General features: G+C 43.4%; 1 pseudogene; it reads left to right on the forward strand.

Moving 5' to 3' along the window:
* The first annotated feature begins 12148 nt into the window (after nt 1-12148).
* LOC123794119 (olfactory receptor 2B8-like) lies at nt 12149-13087 on the forward strand (annotated as a pseudogene).
* Nucleotides 13088-15634: the final 2547 nt, after the last annotated feature.

Consider the following 15634-nt stretch of genomic DNA (forward strand, 5'->3'; position numbering starts at 1 on the left):
CGAGTCTGTCACTGGCTGTGAGCTGCCCCCACCCTGTTATTGAGACCCCCTGGCACAGTGGCTCCCCTTCAGCTGAGGGCCAATGTCTCAGAAGGGAATGGCTGTGAACCCTGCAGCCCGTATTCATAACACATCGGGCAAGGATCGGAACAGCAGCCCGGGAAAGAGGGTCTGAGCAGGACACCAAGAGCATCACGCAGGAGTCCATTCCCGATCCTGTGCGAGGAGACAAGGATGGAGCCCAGTGTCCAAACAGAGAAGCACCGACACAATAGTCACAAATCAACTCCCCTGTAGTAATCTCTGATACAGCATTTTTTAAACTCCAGACATGCTTTAGATATTTTAGAAACTCTAAAGGGGGAAAATGACCATTTAGAAACTATTAATACTGGCAATGAGTTGCATAGAGAACAAATATTGTCTAATTTCACAGACAATAAGGACCAAAGGGAAAGCAGGGAAGCATATACTCCAGTAATTTTACACCTATGCATACTCTCTAATTGTGTTACTCTAGGCCGTACTTTATTACCACTATAGATGCGTATTTATTCTCCACATGTGCATTCACAGGTCTAAGGAATGGACTACAGTACAATGAAATGTCTGGGAACGACTTGGGAGAGTCTATAATGAACAATTAAATTAAGTTCTTATATTTGGTAATTTCCGTGGTCTGTTTCTTTAGACAATGGACCATACATTTAAATCAATACAGCTCTTCTGTTTCAAGAACAATTGCAACTGAAAATTAACTTGCCAATTGCTGAAGCAACACAGAGACCGAGTTCCATTTCACTCACCTTTGTTCACCTTCTCTGTGGGTTCTAGCTAGTTCCCTACGTCCTTTCCAAGTCACTGCCTACACACAGTACTGGGATTGGCACTGGGACATGCAGAATCCGATGTATGCAGTAAATGCAAAGGTCGGCTACACCAGCACAGGCTTATCCAAGAAGTTTTCCTAAACAAAAAGTCGATTTTCCCATGATGACTTCACGTGTCTTCAGGTGGACAGAGATGTGCATGTTGCCTCTAGGACGTAGGAGATGAAGGCAATAGCAAACTCTCACTATGGTTTCCTGAATGCAATGACCTGCCTGGAGACAGTGAGACCCTCATGACACAGGAGAGTGTGTTGTGACCCTCAGCTATGGCTGGACTGACACTGAGAACCAAATGTGTTTCCCTGGCTGACATCTCTGGGGAGCAGACGCCCCACACTGTTAATGAGGCCGTCTCGCTGAGCGGTCCAGAGGTGACAGTCCTCAGGGAGAATGAAGATCAAGGAAAATCCTAGAGGAGACTTCACTTGTCTCTTTTATTTTTTCATGTATATTAGAGGACAAATAATTCCGTTGGTTTCATGTGTGAATGACCTACATGTTTTACAAAACACTTAAGACTTTTCATCACAATTCCCCAAAATATTAACATATATAAGTACGAGTCCAATCAGTTACTTAAGTTTAAATGTAAATGTGTTTGGCACCAGCATGATTCAGTCTCTTCGGCTTCAGACTCCTGGTTTCAGCTAAGGTCATGATCTTAGGGAGTAGGAATGGAGCCCAATTTCGGCTTAGAGCTCCTGCCCAGGAGTGAGTCCTCTTCCCCTCTGTGTCTCCCTCTGCTTCTCCCCACCCCACCCCCGCTCATGCACACTCTCATTGTTTTTCTATTTTATTTTTTATTATGTTCAGTTAGCCAACAGATAGCACATCATTAGTTCTTGATGTAGCATTCAACGATGCATTAGTTGCATATAACGCCCAGTACTCATCACCACACGTGTTCTCCTTAATACCCAAAACCCTGCTACCCCATCACCCCACCCCCTCACTTCTGTAACCCTCAGTTTGTATTCCAAAGACTAGAGTCTCTCATGGTTTGTTCCCATCTCTGATTTCCTCCCATTCAGTTTTCTCTCCCTTCCTCTATGGTCTTCAGTGTTATTCCTTATGTTCCACATATGAGTGAAACCATATGATAATTGTCTTTCTCTGCTTGACTTATTTCACTTAACATAATCCCCTCCAGGTCCATCCATGATGATGCAAATGGTAGGTGTTCATGCTTTCTGATGGCTGAGTAATATTCCATTGTATTATGAACCACATCTTCTTTATCCATTCATCTGTTGAAGGACATATTGGCTCCTTCCACAGTTTGGGTACTGTGGACATTGCTGCTATGAACATAGGGGTTCATGTGCCCCTGCTTTTCACTACATCTGTATCTTTGGGGTAAATACCTAGTAGTGCCATTGCTGGGTCATAGGGTAGCTCTTTCTTTAATGTCTTGAGGAAACTCCATACTGTTTTCCAGAGTGGCTGTACCAGCTTGCATTCCCACCAACAGCAGAAGAGGGTTCCCCTTTCTCCACATCCTCTCCAACATTTGTTGTTTCCTGTCTTGTTAATTTTTGCCATTCTAACTGGTAAATGTGGTATTTCATTGTGGTTTTGATTTGTATTTCCCTGATGGCTAGTGATGTTCAACATGTTTTCATGTGTCTGTCGGCCATTTGCATGTCTTCTGTGGAGAAGTGTCTGTTCATGTGTCTGCCCATTTCTTGACTGGATTATTTGTTTTTGGGGTGTTGAGTTTCAAAGGTCTTTATAGATGTTGCATACCAGCCCTCTTTGTGTATTGTCATTTGCAAATATCTTCTCCCATTCCATGGGTTGCCTCTTAGTTTTGTTGACTGTTTCCATTGCTGTGCAGAAGCATTTTATCTTGATGAAGTCCCAAAAGTTCATTTTTGGTTTTGTTTCCCTTGCCTTTAGAGACGTGTCTTGCAAGAAGTTGATGTGGCCGATGTCAAAGAGGTTACTGCCTATGTTCTCCTCTAGGATTTGGATGGATTCCTGTCTCACACTGAGGTCTTTCATCCAGTTTGAGTTTATCCTTGTGGATGGTGTAAGAGAATGGTCCAGTTTCATTCTTCTACATGTGGCTGTCCAATTTTCCCAGCACCATTTACTGAAGAGACAGTCTTTTTTCCATTGGATATTCTTTCCTGATTTGTCAATTATCTATGCCCCAAACATGGGAGCAGCCAATTATATAAGCTGATTAATCACCAAAATAAAAAAACATATTTATAATAATGTATTAATAGGAGGAGACATCAACACTCCACTCACAGCAATGGACAGATCATCAAAGCAGAAGATCAACAAAGAAACAAGAGCTTTGAGTGACACATTGGACTAGATGGACTTCATGTATATATATACAGAACATTCCATCCTATAACAACAGAATACTCATTCTTCTCAAGTGCACATGGAACCTTCTCCAGAATAGAACACATGCTGGGTCACAAATCAGGTCTCAACCAATACCAAAAGACTGAGATTATTCCCTGCGTATTTTCAGACCACAATGCTTTGAAACTGGAACTCAAACATAGAAGAAATTTGGAAGAAACTCAAACACACAGAAGTTCAAGAGCATCCTGCTAAAGAATGATTGGGTCAACCAGAACATTAAAGAATAGCTTAAACAATTCAGGGAGACTAAGGAAAATGAAAACACATCGGTTCAAAACCTATGGGATACTGCAAAGGCGGTCCTTGGAGGGAAGTACATAACCATCCGAGCCTCTCTCAAAATATTAGAAACATCCCAGTAGCACAAGTAACCTTACACCTAAAGGACCTGGAGAAAGAAGAACAAATAAAGCCTAAGCCAAGCAGGAGGAGAGAAATAATCAAGATTAGAGCTGAAATCAAGGAAACAGAAACCAGAAAAACAGTAGAACATATCGACGAAACTAGAAGCTAGTGCCTTGAAAGAATTAATAAGATCGATAAACCTCTGGCCAGACTCATGCGAAAGAAAACAGAAAGGACCCAGATTAATCATGAGTGAAAGGGTAGAGATCACGACTAACACCAAGGAAACAGAAACAATTATTAGAAATTATTACCAGCAACTATATGCCACCAAATTAAGCAATCTGGAAGAAATGGATGCATTCCTGGAAACCTATAAACTACCAGGACTGAAACAGGAAGAAATAGACAATCTGAACAGACCAATAACCAGCAAGGACATTGAAACAGTAATCTAAAACCTCCCCCAAAACAAGAGTCCAGAGCCAGATGGCTTGCCAGGGGAATTCTATCAAACATTGGAAGAAGACAGAATACCTATTACTGAAGCTGTTTCAAAAAATAGACACGGAGGGAAAATTCCCAAAGTCTTTCCAAGAGGCCAGCATTACCCTGATCCCAAAACCAAACAAAGACCCCATCAAAAAGGAGAATTACAGACCAATATCCCTGTGAACATGGATGCCAAAATACTCAACAAGATCCTAGCCAATAGGATCCAACAGCTCATCAAAAGGATTTTTCACCTTGACCAGGTGGGATTTATTCCTGGGATGCCAGGGATGTTCAACATTTGCAAATCAATCCACGTGATAGAGCACATTAACAAAAGAAAAGACAAGAACCTATGATCCTCTCAATTGATGCAGAAAAAGCATTTGACAAAATGCAGCATCCTTTCCTGATTAAAACTCTTCAAAGTATAGGGATAGAGGGAACATACCTCAATTTCATAAAAGCCACTAGGAAAAGACCACAGTGAATATCACTCTCAATGGGGAAGAAATGAGAGCTCTCCCCTTAAGGTCAGGAGCATGACAGGGATGCCCACTCTCACCACTATTGTTCAAGATAGTACTAGAAGACCTAGCCTCAGCTATCAGACAACAAAAAGAAATAAAAGGCTTCCAAATTGGCAAGGAAGATGTCAAACTCTATCTCTTCACAGATGAAATGATACTCTCTGTGGAAAACCCAAAAAACTCCACCTCCAAATTACTAGAACCCGTACAGCAATTCAGCAACGTGTCAGGATACAAAAGCAATGCACAGAAATCAGTTGTATTTCTATAGACTAACAAAGACTACAGACTGCAGACTAACAATAACAATAGTGTATAGACTAACTGAAAAAAGAAAATTAGGGAATCAATTCCATTTACCATAGAACTAAAAAGCCATAAGATAGCTAGGGATAAACCTCACCAGGATCTATACTCTAGAAACCACAGAACACTTATGAAAGAAATGGAGTAAGACGCAAAGAAATGGAAAAACATTGTGTGCTCAGGAATTGGAAGAACAAATATTGTGAAAATGTCTATGTTGCCCAGAGCAATCTACACTTCCAATCCAACCCCTATCAAAATACCATTGACATTTTTCACAGAGCTGGAACAAACAATCCTAAAATGTGCATGGAACCAGAAAAGACGCTGAATCGCCAGGCGGCGTGTTGAAAAAGAAAACCAAAACTAAGGGCATCACGTAGCCTGGCTTCAAGCTGTATTACAAAGCTGTGACCATCAAGACAGTGTGGTATTGGCACAAAAACAGATGCATAGATCAATGGAACAGAAAAGAGAACCCCAAAACGGACCTTCAACCCTAGGGTTGACAATTCAGGAAAGAATATCCAATGGAAAAAAGACTGTCTCTTCAGTAAATGGTGCTGGGAAAATTGGACAGCCACATGTAGAAGAATGAAACTGGACCATTCTCTTACACCGTCCACAAGGATAAACTCAAACTGGATGAAAGACCTCAATGTGAGACAGGAATCCATCCATCCAAATCCTAGAGGAGAACATAGGCAGTAACCTCTTTGACATCGGCCACATCAACTTCTTGCAAGACACGTCTCTAAAGGCAAGGGAAACAAAACCAAAAATGAACTTTTGGGACTTCATCAAGATAAAATGCTTCTGCACAGCAATGGAAACAGTCAACAAAACTAAGAGGCAACCCATAGAATGCGAGAAGATATTTGCAAATGACATTACACAAAGAGGGCTGGTATGCAACATCTATAAAAAGCTTCTCAAACTCAACACCCCAAAAACAAATAATCCAGTCAAGAAATGGGCAGACACATGAACAGACACTTCTCCACAGAAGACATGCAAATGGCCGACAGACACATGAAAACATGTTGAACGTCACTAGCCGTCAGGGAAATACAAATCAAAACCACAATGAAATACCACCTTTTACCAGTTAGAATGGCAAAAATTAACAAGACAGGAAACAACAAATGTTGGAGAGGATGTGGAGAAAGGGGAACCCTCTTCTGCTGTTGGTGGGAATGCAAGCTGGTACAGCCACTCTGAAAAACAGTATGGAGTTTCCTCAAGACATTAAAGAAAAAGTTACCCTATGACCCAGCAATTGGACTACTAAGCATTTACTCCCTATGATACAGATGTAGTGAAAAGCAGGGGCACATGAACCCCTATGTTCATAGCAGCAATGTCCACAGTAGCCAAACGGTGGAAGGAGCCAATATGTCCTTTAACAGATGAATGGATAAAGAAGATGTTGTGCATATATACAATGGAATATTACTCAGCCACCAGAACGGATGAACACCTACCATTTGCACTGACATGGATGGACCTGGAGGGGATTATGCTAAGTGGAATAAGTCAAGCAGAGAAAGACAATTATCATATGGTTTCACTCATATGTGGAACATAAGGAATAACACTGAAGACCATAGAGGAAGGGAGAGAAAACTGAATGGGAGGAAATCAGAGATGGGAACAAACCATGAGAGACTCTGGTCTTCGGAATACAAACTAAGGGTTACAGAAGTGAGGGGGTGGGGTGATGGGGTAGCAGGGTGATGGGTATCAAGGAGGGCATGTGTGGTGGTGAGTACGGCTGTTTCACGCAACTAATGAACCATTGAACACTACATCAAAAACTAATGATGTGCTATATTTTGGTTAACTGACATAATAAAGAATAAAAATAAAATAAACATAAATAAGAGTATGCATGATGGGGGAGGGGCAGAGGGAGACACAGAGGGGAAGAGGACTTCGCCCTGGGCAGGAGCTCTAAGCCCAAATTGGGCTCCATTTCAACTCCCTGAGATCATGACCTTAGCTGAAACCAGGAGTCTGAAGCCGAAGAGACGGAATCACGCTGGCGCCAAACACATTTACATTTAAACTTAAGTAACTGATTGGACTCGTACTTATCTATGTAAAGATTTTGGGGAATTGTGATGAAAAGTCTTAAGTGTTTTGTAAAACATGTGGGTCATTCACAGATGAGACCAAGGGAATTACTTATCGTCCCGTATATATAAAATAATAAAACAGACAGATGAGGTCTCCTCCAGCATTTTCCCTGATCTTCATTCTCCCTGAGGACTGTCACCTCTGGACCGCTAGCGAGACGGCCTCATTAACAGTGTGGGGCATCTGCTCCCCAGAGACGTCAGCCAGGGAAACACATGTGGTTCTCAGTGTCAGCCCAGCCACAGCCGAGGGTCACAGCACCCTCTCCTGTGCTCATGAGGGTCTCACTGTCTCCAGGCAGGTCATTACATTCGGGAAACCATAGTGAGAGTTCGCTATTGCTTCATCTCCTACGTCCTAGAGAAAACGTGCAGATCTCTGTCCATCTGAAGACCCGTGAAGTCATCGTGAGAAAGCGTCCTTTTGTTTAGGAAAAATCTATGGATAAGCCAGTGCTGGTGTAGCCAACCTTTGCATTTACCGCATACGTCGGATTCTGCATGTCCCAGTGCCAATCCCAGTACTGTGTGTACGCAGTGACTTGGAAAGGACGTAGGGAACTAGCTAGAACCCGCGGAGAAGGTGAAGAAAGGTGAGTGAAATGGAACTCGGTCTCTGTGCTGGTTTAGGAACTGGTTGGTAACTTACTTTATTTTCAGTTGCAATTGCTCTTGGAGCAGAAGAGCTGCATTGGTTTGCATGTACGGTCGTTGTCTAAAGAAACAGTTATTGGAAATTTACCAAATATAAGAACTTGATTTAATTATTCGTTATAGAGTCTCCCAAGTGGTTCCCTGACATTTCATTGTACGTTAGTCCATTCCTTAGACCTGTGTATGCACATGTGGAAAATACTTGAAATATGCATCTATAGTGGTAACAAAGTATGGCCTTAAGTAACATAATTAGAGAGTATGCATAGGTGTACAATTACTGGAGTATATGCTTCCCTGCTTTCCCTTTGGTCCTTACTGTCTGTGAAATTAGACAATATTTGTTCTCTATGCAACTCTTTGCTAGTATTAATAGTTTCTAATTGGTCATTTTCCCCCTTTAGATTTTCTAAAATATCTAAAGCATGTCTGGAGTTTAAAAAATGCTGTATCAGAGATTACTACAGGGGAGTTGATTTGTGGCTATTGTGTCAGTGCTTCTCTGTTTGGACACTGGGCTCCATCCTTGTGTCCTCGCACAGGATCGGGAATGGACTCTTGCGTGATGCTCTTGGTGTCCTGCTCAGACCCTCTTTCCCTGGCTGCTGTTCCGATCCTTGCCCGATGTGTTACGAATACGGGCTGCAGGGTTCACAGCCATTCCCTTCTCAGAGATTGGCCGTCAGCTGAAGGGGAGCCACTGTGCCAGGGGGTCTCAGGAACAGGGTGGGGGCAGCTCACAGCCAGTGACAGGCTCCTGGGATAGACAAAGGCTGCCAATGCCCAGGCAGGATGAAATCTGCTGCAATTCATGTTCCAGAGCTGGGCTGTCCAATACGGGGTAAGTAGCTACAGGAAGCCATTTACATTTAAATTAATTAGCATTAAATAAAATACAAAATTCAGTTTCTCAGCAAGGACGTTTTAAATGCACACGTGGTGGCATGTGGATAGCGGCTCCGGTATCAGACAGCGAGGACGCGGGTTTCCACCAGCACAGATGGCTGCTTGTGTGGGAGAGTCCTGTCCCGCTTCTTAGGGGATCAGGCTCGGGCCATAGTCCACCTGAGCCCACATCCTTGCTTAGCAACGTTCTCGGCTCTGTTTTGTTCCCTCACCCCCTTTATCCTGAGAGCATTCCCTGAACAAACCACATGCAGGGGAAATCCTACTTGATCCTCTTCTCCTGTGGAACCTGCTGGAAAGCACTGTCCATGTTCATTAGACCTGTCATTTCCCGCATTGTGACAGCTGCATTCCCCTCATCAGCTCCTCCTGCATTGTCCTCGGGGCCTGTTCTGGTAGATCTGGGTCAGCTCAGACCTAGGACACGGTCACATTATTAAAGCAATAGCGACTCATTCCTACCACTGCCAACACTCTTTCAGGATCATTCAGGAGCTGGATAGGGCAGGGTTTGTATGTGAATTATATCCATGACTGTTATATAGTTGAAATATCTTCAATACAGACATTAATTTGAGATCTTTGGTCGTTAAAATGTGCAGTCTGCATAGTGAGCAGGTAGTTTTACGGACAGATGAAGTGTTCCACTTAAACTTTTAGGGTCATACGTCAGCATTGAACACTTCTGTTAATGGCTCTATCAGCTTCCGTGTGCCGCTACTGAACATTTAAGCTCTTTCATTTGATGCCCATTCTCTTAATCATTATTGCAGAATTGTGTTCTTGTGAGATGCCATTTCCCCTACAATCTTTTTTGGCGGTAATTATTAGATAGAATGCCATTTCTTGTTTTGTAGAATCTATTTACTGTTTTTTTTACCTATTAGCATTTTTTCTCTCTCTCTCTATAAGGTGTGCTCTTTTCAAGTATTTATTTTTTGAATACAAAGTAATAATTTATGTGTGGATTTGTAACTAGATTTTCCTGTACCACATCCTATCATGATAGTTACTAGGGACACCATTCTGTGCTCCTTAACTAGGATAGATGTGTTTAGTATTTCCAGCCAGAATTATTTACCTAGTTTGTCTAAGAGGAATCGATGTCTCTTCACTGCAGTCAGTCATTTGATACCTACCTACGTATAGATGATGGTTTTAGTTTAATCACACAATTCTTTAAATTTGGTAAGGTGGAAATGAAATGGAATTTCTCATTAACCTCAGTGCAAACATTCTTTGTCTCACAAGATTGCACTCTGAGGCGGGGCACACAGGTTGGAGAGGGACGGATGCCCGGGATGGGAGGAGGAAGGAACAACGTGACCCAGGTCACAGAACATGCTCTTGAGGCTCGATGGGAGAAGCCAATGCACAGCCTGCTCTTTCCCATACGCAGTGTCACTAAAGGATAATAGTTTTCCTGGATGTAATGAGAAAAAAAGTAAAAGTAAGCTGAGAGACTACGACATGAGTATTCTAGTTCCCTCCCAGGGTGCTCTCCAGGAAGGCACTGGAAGCAATCATAACACAGAGAGACAATCGCATTCTTCTTTCTGCTTTGGTGGGCATCTCCTTTACGTGTTATTTTATTTTCAACCTAGAAATCATATTCCCTATTATCCCTGTTAGATAGATAATCATTCAGCATTCTTTTACACACACACACACACACACACATACACACTCACGTATAATCCTGTAAAGCAACGAATCATTTGTACAAGTTCATCTCACCAGGGTTTTATCTTCTCATGTGCCTTCTTAGTCCTTAGGGATGGGTAATGTTAAAATAGATCACCGTTTATTCCAATGGTCCATTAGTGTATCGGTGCTTTCCTTGGACGAGTTAACATTTTACTTTTGTCCCCCTCAGATTTTGTGACCGTTTATTTTATGCCCGTTTTGTATCCATTTCTTTCACACGTCAGTGGGTCTTCTCTGATTCAGATTTCAAAAGTCTTAGAGCAGAGGCGCTTGGTGGCTCATCCGTTAAGGATCTGCCTTCCGCTCAGCTAGTGATGCCGCGGCCTGGGATGGAGCCGGCCTGAGGCTCCTGTCCCTGGGGAGTCTGCACCCTCCCCCTACCCATGTTCTCTCTAGCTCTGTCTCACGCGCTCTCCCTCTCTCTAAGATCAATAAAACCTTTTAAAAAAAGTCTTAGAAGAATTAAAATGTACTGTGTAAATATTTGAACGTGATAGAACAGAACAGTCATTCTCTGATGTGCGTTTGGTTGGGACAGAACTGTGCTTCTTCAGTACTAAGCAGCTGGGTGACAATGGTCGTCAGACTCGCCTGCAAGCTGGCCATGTGCTTGATCTAGTGTGAATGACTCTGACCGGCTGCAGAAAGGGGATACTGAGCCTAAGGTCAACGGATGTCTGAGATCTCGTATAATATGAAAATATCCTTTTCGTTATCCTTTCCCTTAGTACTTCAAGGTTTCCATCCTAGTGCTTTCCCTGCTCTGCTCTGAGAATGTATCTGTCCATATCTCCATGTATTTATCTACTTAATTGTTTTATCATACGGAGTGATGGAAAGCATTATACTGTGTACATAGATTACGCAACTGGATAACTTTTAAAATGTTTATTCTGATTAGAATGTTACTGTGACTACATCTGACTTTTTCAGGGATTTCATGTGCTGTGGTTGCTCATGTGTGAAACAGAAATCTGTGGAAGGAAGAGGAAAGTCTTGGCCACTGGACTTTTGGGATCTGATTTCCACGGATATGCAGGCCAATGGAATTTTGGAGTTCCTGTTAAATCGGTACAGTAATTGTAAGCGTCTTTAGGGAAAAGGTAAGCACTGTAGTTGGGTGGTGATGTTTTTCCTTTTCTGTGATTGAGTATTTTTTTTTTGTATGATACAGAAAAAAAAAAGATGGTGCAGCTTTCATAAATACATTAGTGAATTCTGCTATAATGTTTCTGTGCAGAACTAGTAGTGATATTTTGAATATAATTGAATTTTTGTTGTAAGTACAACCTTGGTCTTCAATTCCTGATTCTGAATGCATTTCAAGATTAAATTGTATTATATTCTATTGCCTGTGAAGTGTGCGTACAATCATGAGACACGTATTTACAGTAACGTCCTTCCCTCTGTCTGCATCTCCTTTTGAATTTTTTCTGATGGCTCTCCCCGTTTTTCCCTCACCCCCTATGTACATACTTATAGTCATTTAAGTCTTATTAAGCTCAGACTGAAAGACCGTTTGTACCTATGACTGATGCCAACACAAGGGCCATTATTTCATTTTCCTTATACCAAATATTAATGACATATTTTTGTGATAACATGGACTGTATTGGGAGGAACTATGTCAATTTTACTGAATACATCATTTATTCAAATAGTTACTGATAAAACCCAGAGACCTGTCTTAAACATGAAAGATCGACTCCCAGCCAATTGTTTATTTCTTTGACGATTTCTTTTAAAAGTTTCTAAATGCTCGGTCCTGACAGGAAACATGTACTAACAGACGATGGAACAGAAAAATGGCAGTTCTTTCACTGGGTTTGTCCTGCTGGGTTTCTCGGACCGGCCTCAGCTGGAGCTCGTCCTCTTCGTGTTTCTGCTGATCTTCTATCTGTTCACTCTGCTGGGAAACACCACCATCATTGCCTTGTCCCACCTGGACCCCCACCTTCAGACTCCCATGTACTTTTTCCTCTCCAACCTGAGCTTTCTGGACCTGTGCTACACGACCAGCACTGTCCCGCAGCTCCTGGTTCATCTCAGGTGAGCAGACAAGTCTATCTCGTTTGGTGGCTGCATAGTTCAGCTATTTGTCACTCTAGGATTGGGAGGCACTGAATGCATTTTTTTAGGGGTCATGGCATTTGACCGCTATGCTGCCATCTGCAGGCCCCTGCACTACACAGTGGTCATGCACCCCCGTCTCTGTGCCCTCATGGCTTCTGCATCGTGGGTCATTGGTTTTGCCAACTCCTCATTGCAGACAGTGCTCACCTTCCTTGTACCACTTTGTGGGAGAAATAAAATAGACCATTTCTTTTGTGACGTCCCCCCACTGCTCAAGCTTGCCTGTGTTGACACCACTGTGAATGAGTCTGAGATCTTCTTTGTCGGTGTGATCATTCTCCTTGTGCCTGTGGCATTAATCACAGTCTCCTATGGTCGGATTGTCAGGGCAGTCTTAAGAATAAAGTCATCTGCAGGGCAGAGGAAAGCGTTTGGGACGTGTGGGTCCCACATCACGGTGGTCTCCCTGTTCTATGGCACGGCCATCTACGCTTACCTCCAGCCCAGCAACAACTACTCCCAGGATCACGGCAAGTTCGTTTCTCTGTTCTACACCATCGTCACCCCCATGGTCAACCCTGTCATATATACACTGCGGAACAAGGATGTGACGGGAGCAATGAAGAAGGTGCTTTGCAGGGGCCATGACTCCAGATGACTGGGCGGGGAAGATCCTATGATGGAAGACATTGAATGCCAGGGTACTTAAGATGGTTGTGACCTAGTGGTCTGGGTGGCACAGTTGGCTGGGTGTCCGCCTCCTGCTCAGGTCATGATCCTGGGTCCTGGGATCTATCCCACTACAGGCAACTTGCCTAGTGGGGAGCCTGCTTTGCCTCTGCCCCTGATTGTGCCAGCTCTGTCTCTTTCTTTCTCTGAATAAATAAAGAAATCTTTAAGAAAAAAAAAGTTGATTTTGTCCTCTCCTTGTCTTCTAAAATTTCCTCTGACAGCTCTCAAGGGAATTCCCTTACCTAATGTTTTTACACACTGGGTGCTCAAAATCTAAGTCCAGGGATTCCTACCGCTGCCAGGGATGCTGCTCCGGGGCGTAGAACATCTGCGTCACGTTGTCATTGGAAAAAGCTCCACAGGTTTCTCTGATTTGTCCCCCTTATGGGAGCATGGTTTCATTTCTACTTGGAAGAAGACATTGAGGAACATACCATAAAGGCATAGGGAAAATAAGAATATGAACCACTAAAACACTAAGAAATATTAACATTTTAGCATTTTCTGGCAACCTGTTGGAAGCATGTCACCTCTTCTTGCACTGTGATCATGGCTCTATTATAAGGTACACCTCTTATTTGCAGGAAATCCCATGTTCTCTGTAGTTTGCCGGATTCACTAGGAGGAAATGTGAAGAATAAATACAATGTATATAATATTAAACATCTCCGTGTGTCTGACCTTCACAAATAGCCATCTCAGTTTGAAGCGCTGTCACACAATCTGAATTAGGAGAGATGAACGCAAACATACCAGAACAACTGAGTCTGACCGGCAGCCCTTCGATCTTACTGGAGGCTCAGCTTGCACAGAAACGTGTTTGGGGCATGGATCTGGTGTCGTGTCCTGTATTGTCGCACACAGTGCACTTTCTCACGGAGGCTGGAGCTCTGCGATGCCATCTTCATGCACATGGTTCTGATTCCTGGTAGGTTTTCCCAACTCGTAGCCCGTGCAGGTAAGTGTATCTGTGTCTGGGATTGGACACGTCCGCGTAACCAGGGTGCTGTTCCCTACCCGACAGTGACCGGCTCCTCTAGGGCCTTGTACCCCCTGAGCTGGTCGTGCTCATGACAAGTGACCTTGTCCAGAGACAGCGCTTGGAGGCTGGAAACGACAGCCGGGGGAGAGTATGCGCATGGTCAGGGTCTCTCTGGATCCCTAACAGCATCACAATATTCCCACCGGAATCCACCGCTGGGGTTTCTCTTGACAGCACAGTGATGCTGCATGTGTGCCAGCGGAAAAGCGGTTTTGTGATACTGTTTATCCCCGATAGTGACAGATTTCCATTCTCCATCATATTTCTGTTTCTTTTTTAGAAATCGTATTTATTTATTTATTTATTTATTTATTTATTTATGAGAGAGAGAGCCTGGGCAGGGGAGGGACACAGGGGCTCAGAGAGGGACAGCCCGAGTCTGGGCGGAGCACAGAGCCCAATGTGGGGCTTGATCTAGAGACACTGAAATCATGAGCTGAGTTGAAATAAGAGTCAGATGCTTAACCTACTGAGCCCCTAGGCGCTCTCCATTGTTCAACCACATCCTGACCGTTATATCCAAATGGTTACTTTAAAATCCCTGAAATGATCTCTCCTTGGTGCAAAACCCCTCAGGGTCTCAGGAAGTTACACAGCCTGTTGTTCTGGGGGAGCAACTACTCTGCTCTTGAGGTCACACAGCGCCCTGGGGCGAAACAGATTCACTTCCTTTGAGTGAATGTTTGAATAGCATTTCCATGTTCACAACTCCTGAAAATAAATTCCAGAGAACACAGACCTCTGGGATCCATGCCCAGAAAAAAAAAAAAATTCATTTGACAGACCAAACACAAGTTCAGAATTGTTCCATATAATTTTTCTAACGTTAGTAACCTGCTCCCCACACTCTCCATGCTTTGTCTACGACAGAGTCCAGGGTTGTTAATTGTCACCAATACTGTTTGCACTGTTTCCTTCTGAATTTTCACCAATACCTGTGGCATGGCTGTGGGATTGTACCCAAGGCTTGGCTACGTTATTTGACTCCATCTGTGTTTAGAACCTGGAGCTCAGGACGACTGTTATTCTCTAGAGGAATCCATGGATTCTCCCAGCGCTTGTCCTTTCTGAGGAACGCGGGGTGCACACCCTCAGCTCAGGGGATGCGTGATTGCAGACACCCAAAATGTCAGTCGGACGCACATGAAACTCAATTCTTAACCCACGGAAGATTTACTACCGATTAACAAAGGATTCAAAATGCTGAGAGCCCTTGAGTATCCAGGAGGCCCCAGGTCCATCAGACACAGGTTTGTAGACCCTTCACCACAATGGGAAGTGGTTTGTTTCTCAGATGTGGGGCAGAACTTGTCTGGCACCAGTCAGCACAGGGAAGGCTGGGGGATCCTCAGATTCTGCGTCCCTTCCGTCACAGCCCTGCTCTGGCGTTAGGACTGTCATTTGGTAGCATGTCTGCAGTGTGTGGGGTGT

The sequence above is a fragment of the Ursus americanus genome, chromosome 32 (assembly GCF_024610735.1).
Source record: "Ursus americanus isolate L20-20 chromosome 32, mUrsAme1.1.p, whole genome shotgun sequence".
Taxonomy (NCBI): Eukaryota; Metazoa; Chordata; class Mammalia; order Carnivora; family Ursidae; genus Ursus; species Ursus americanus.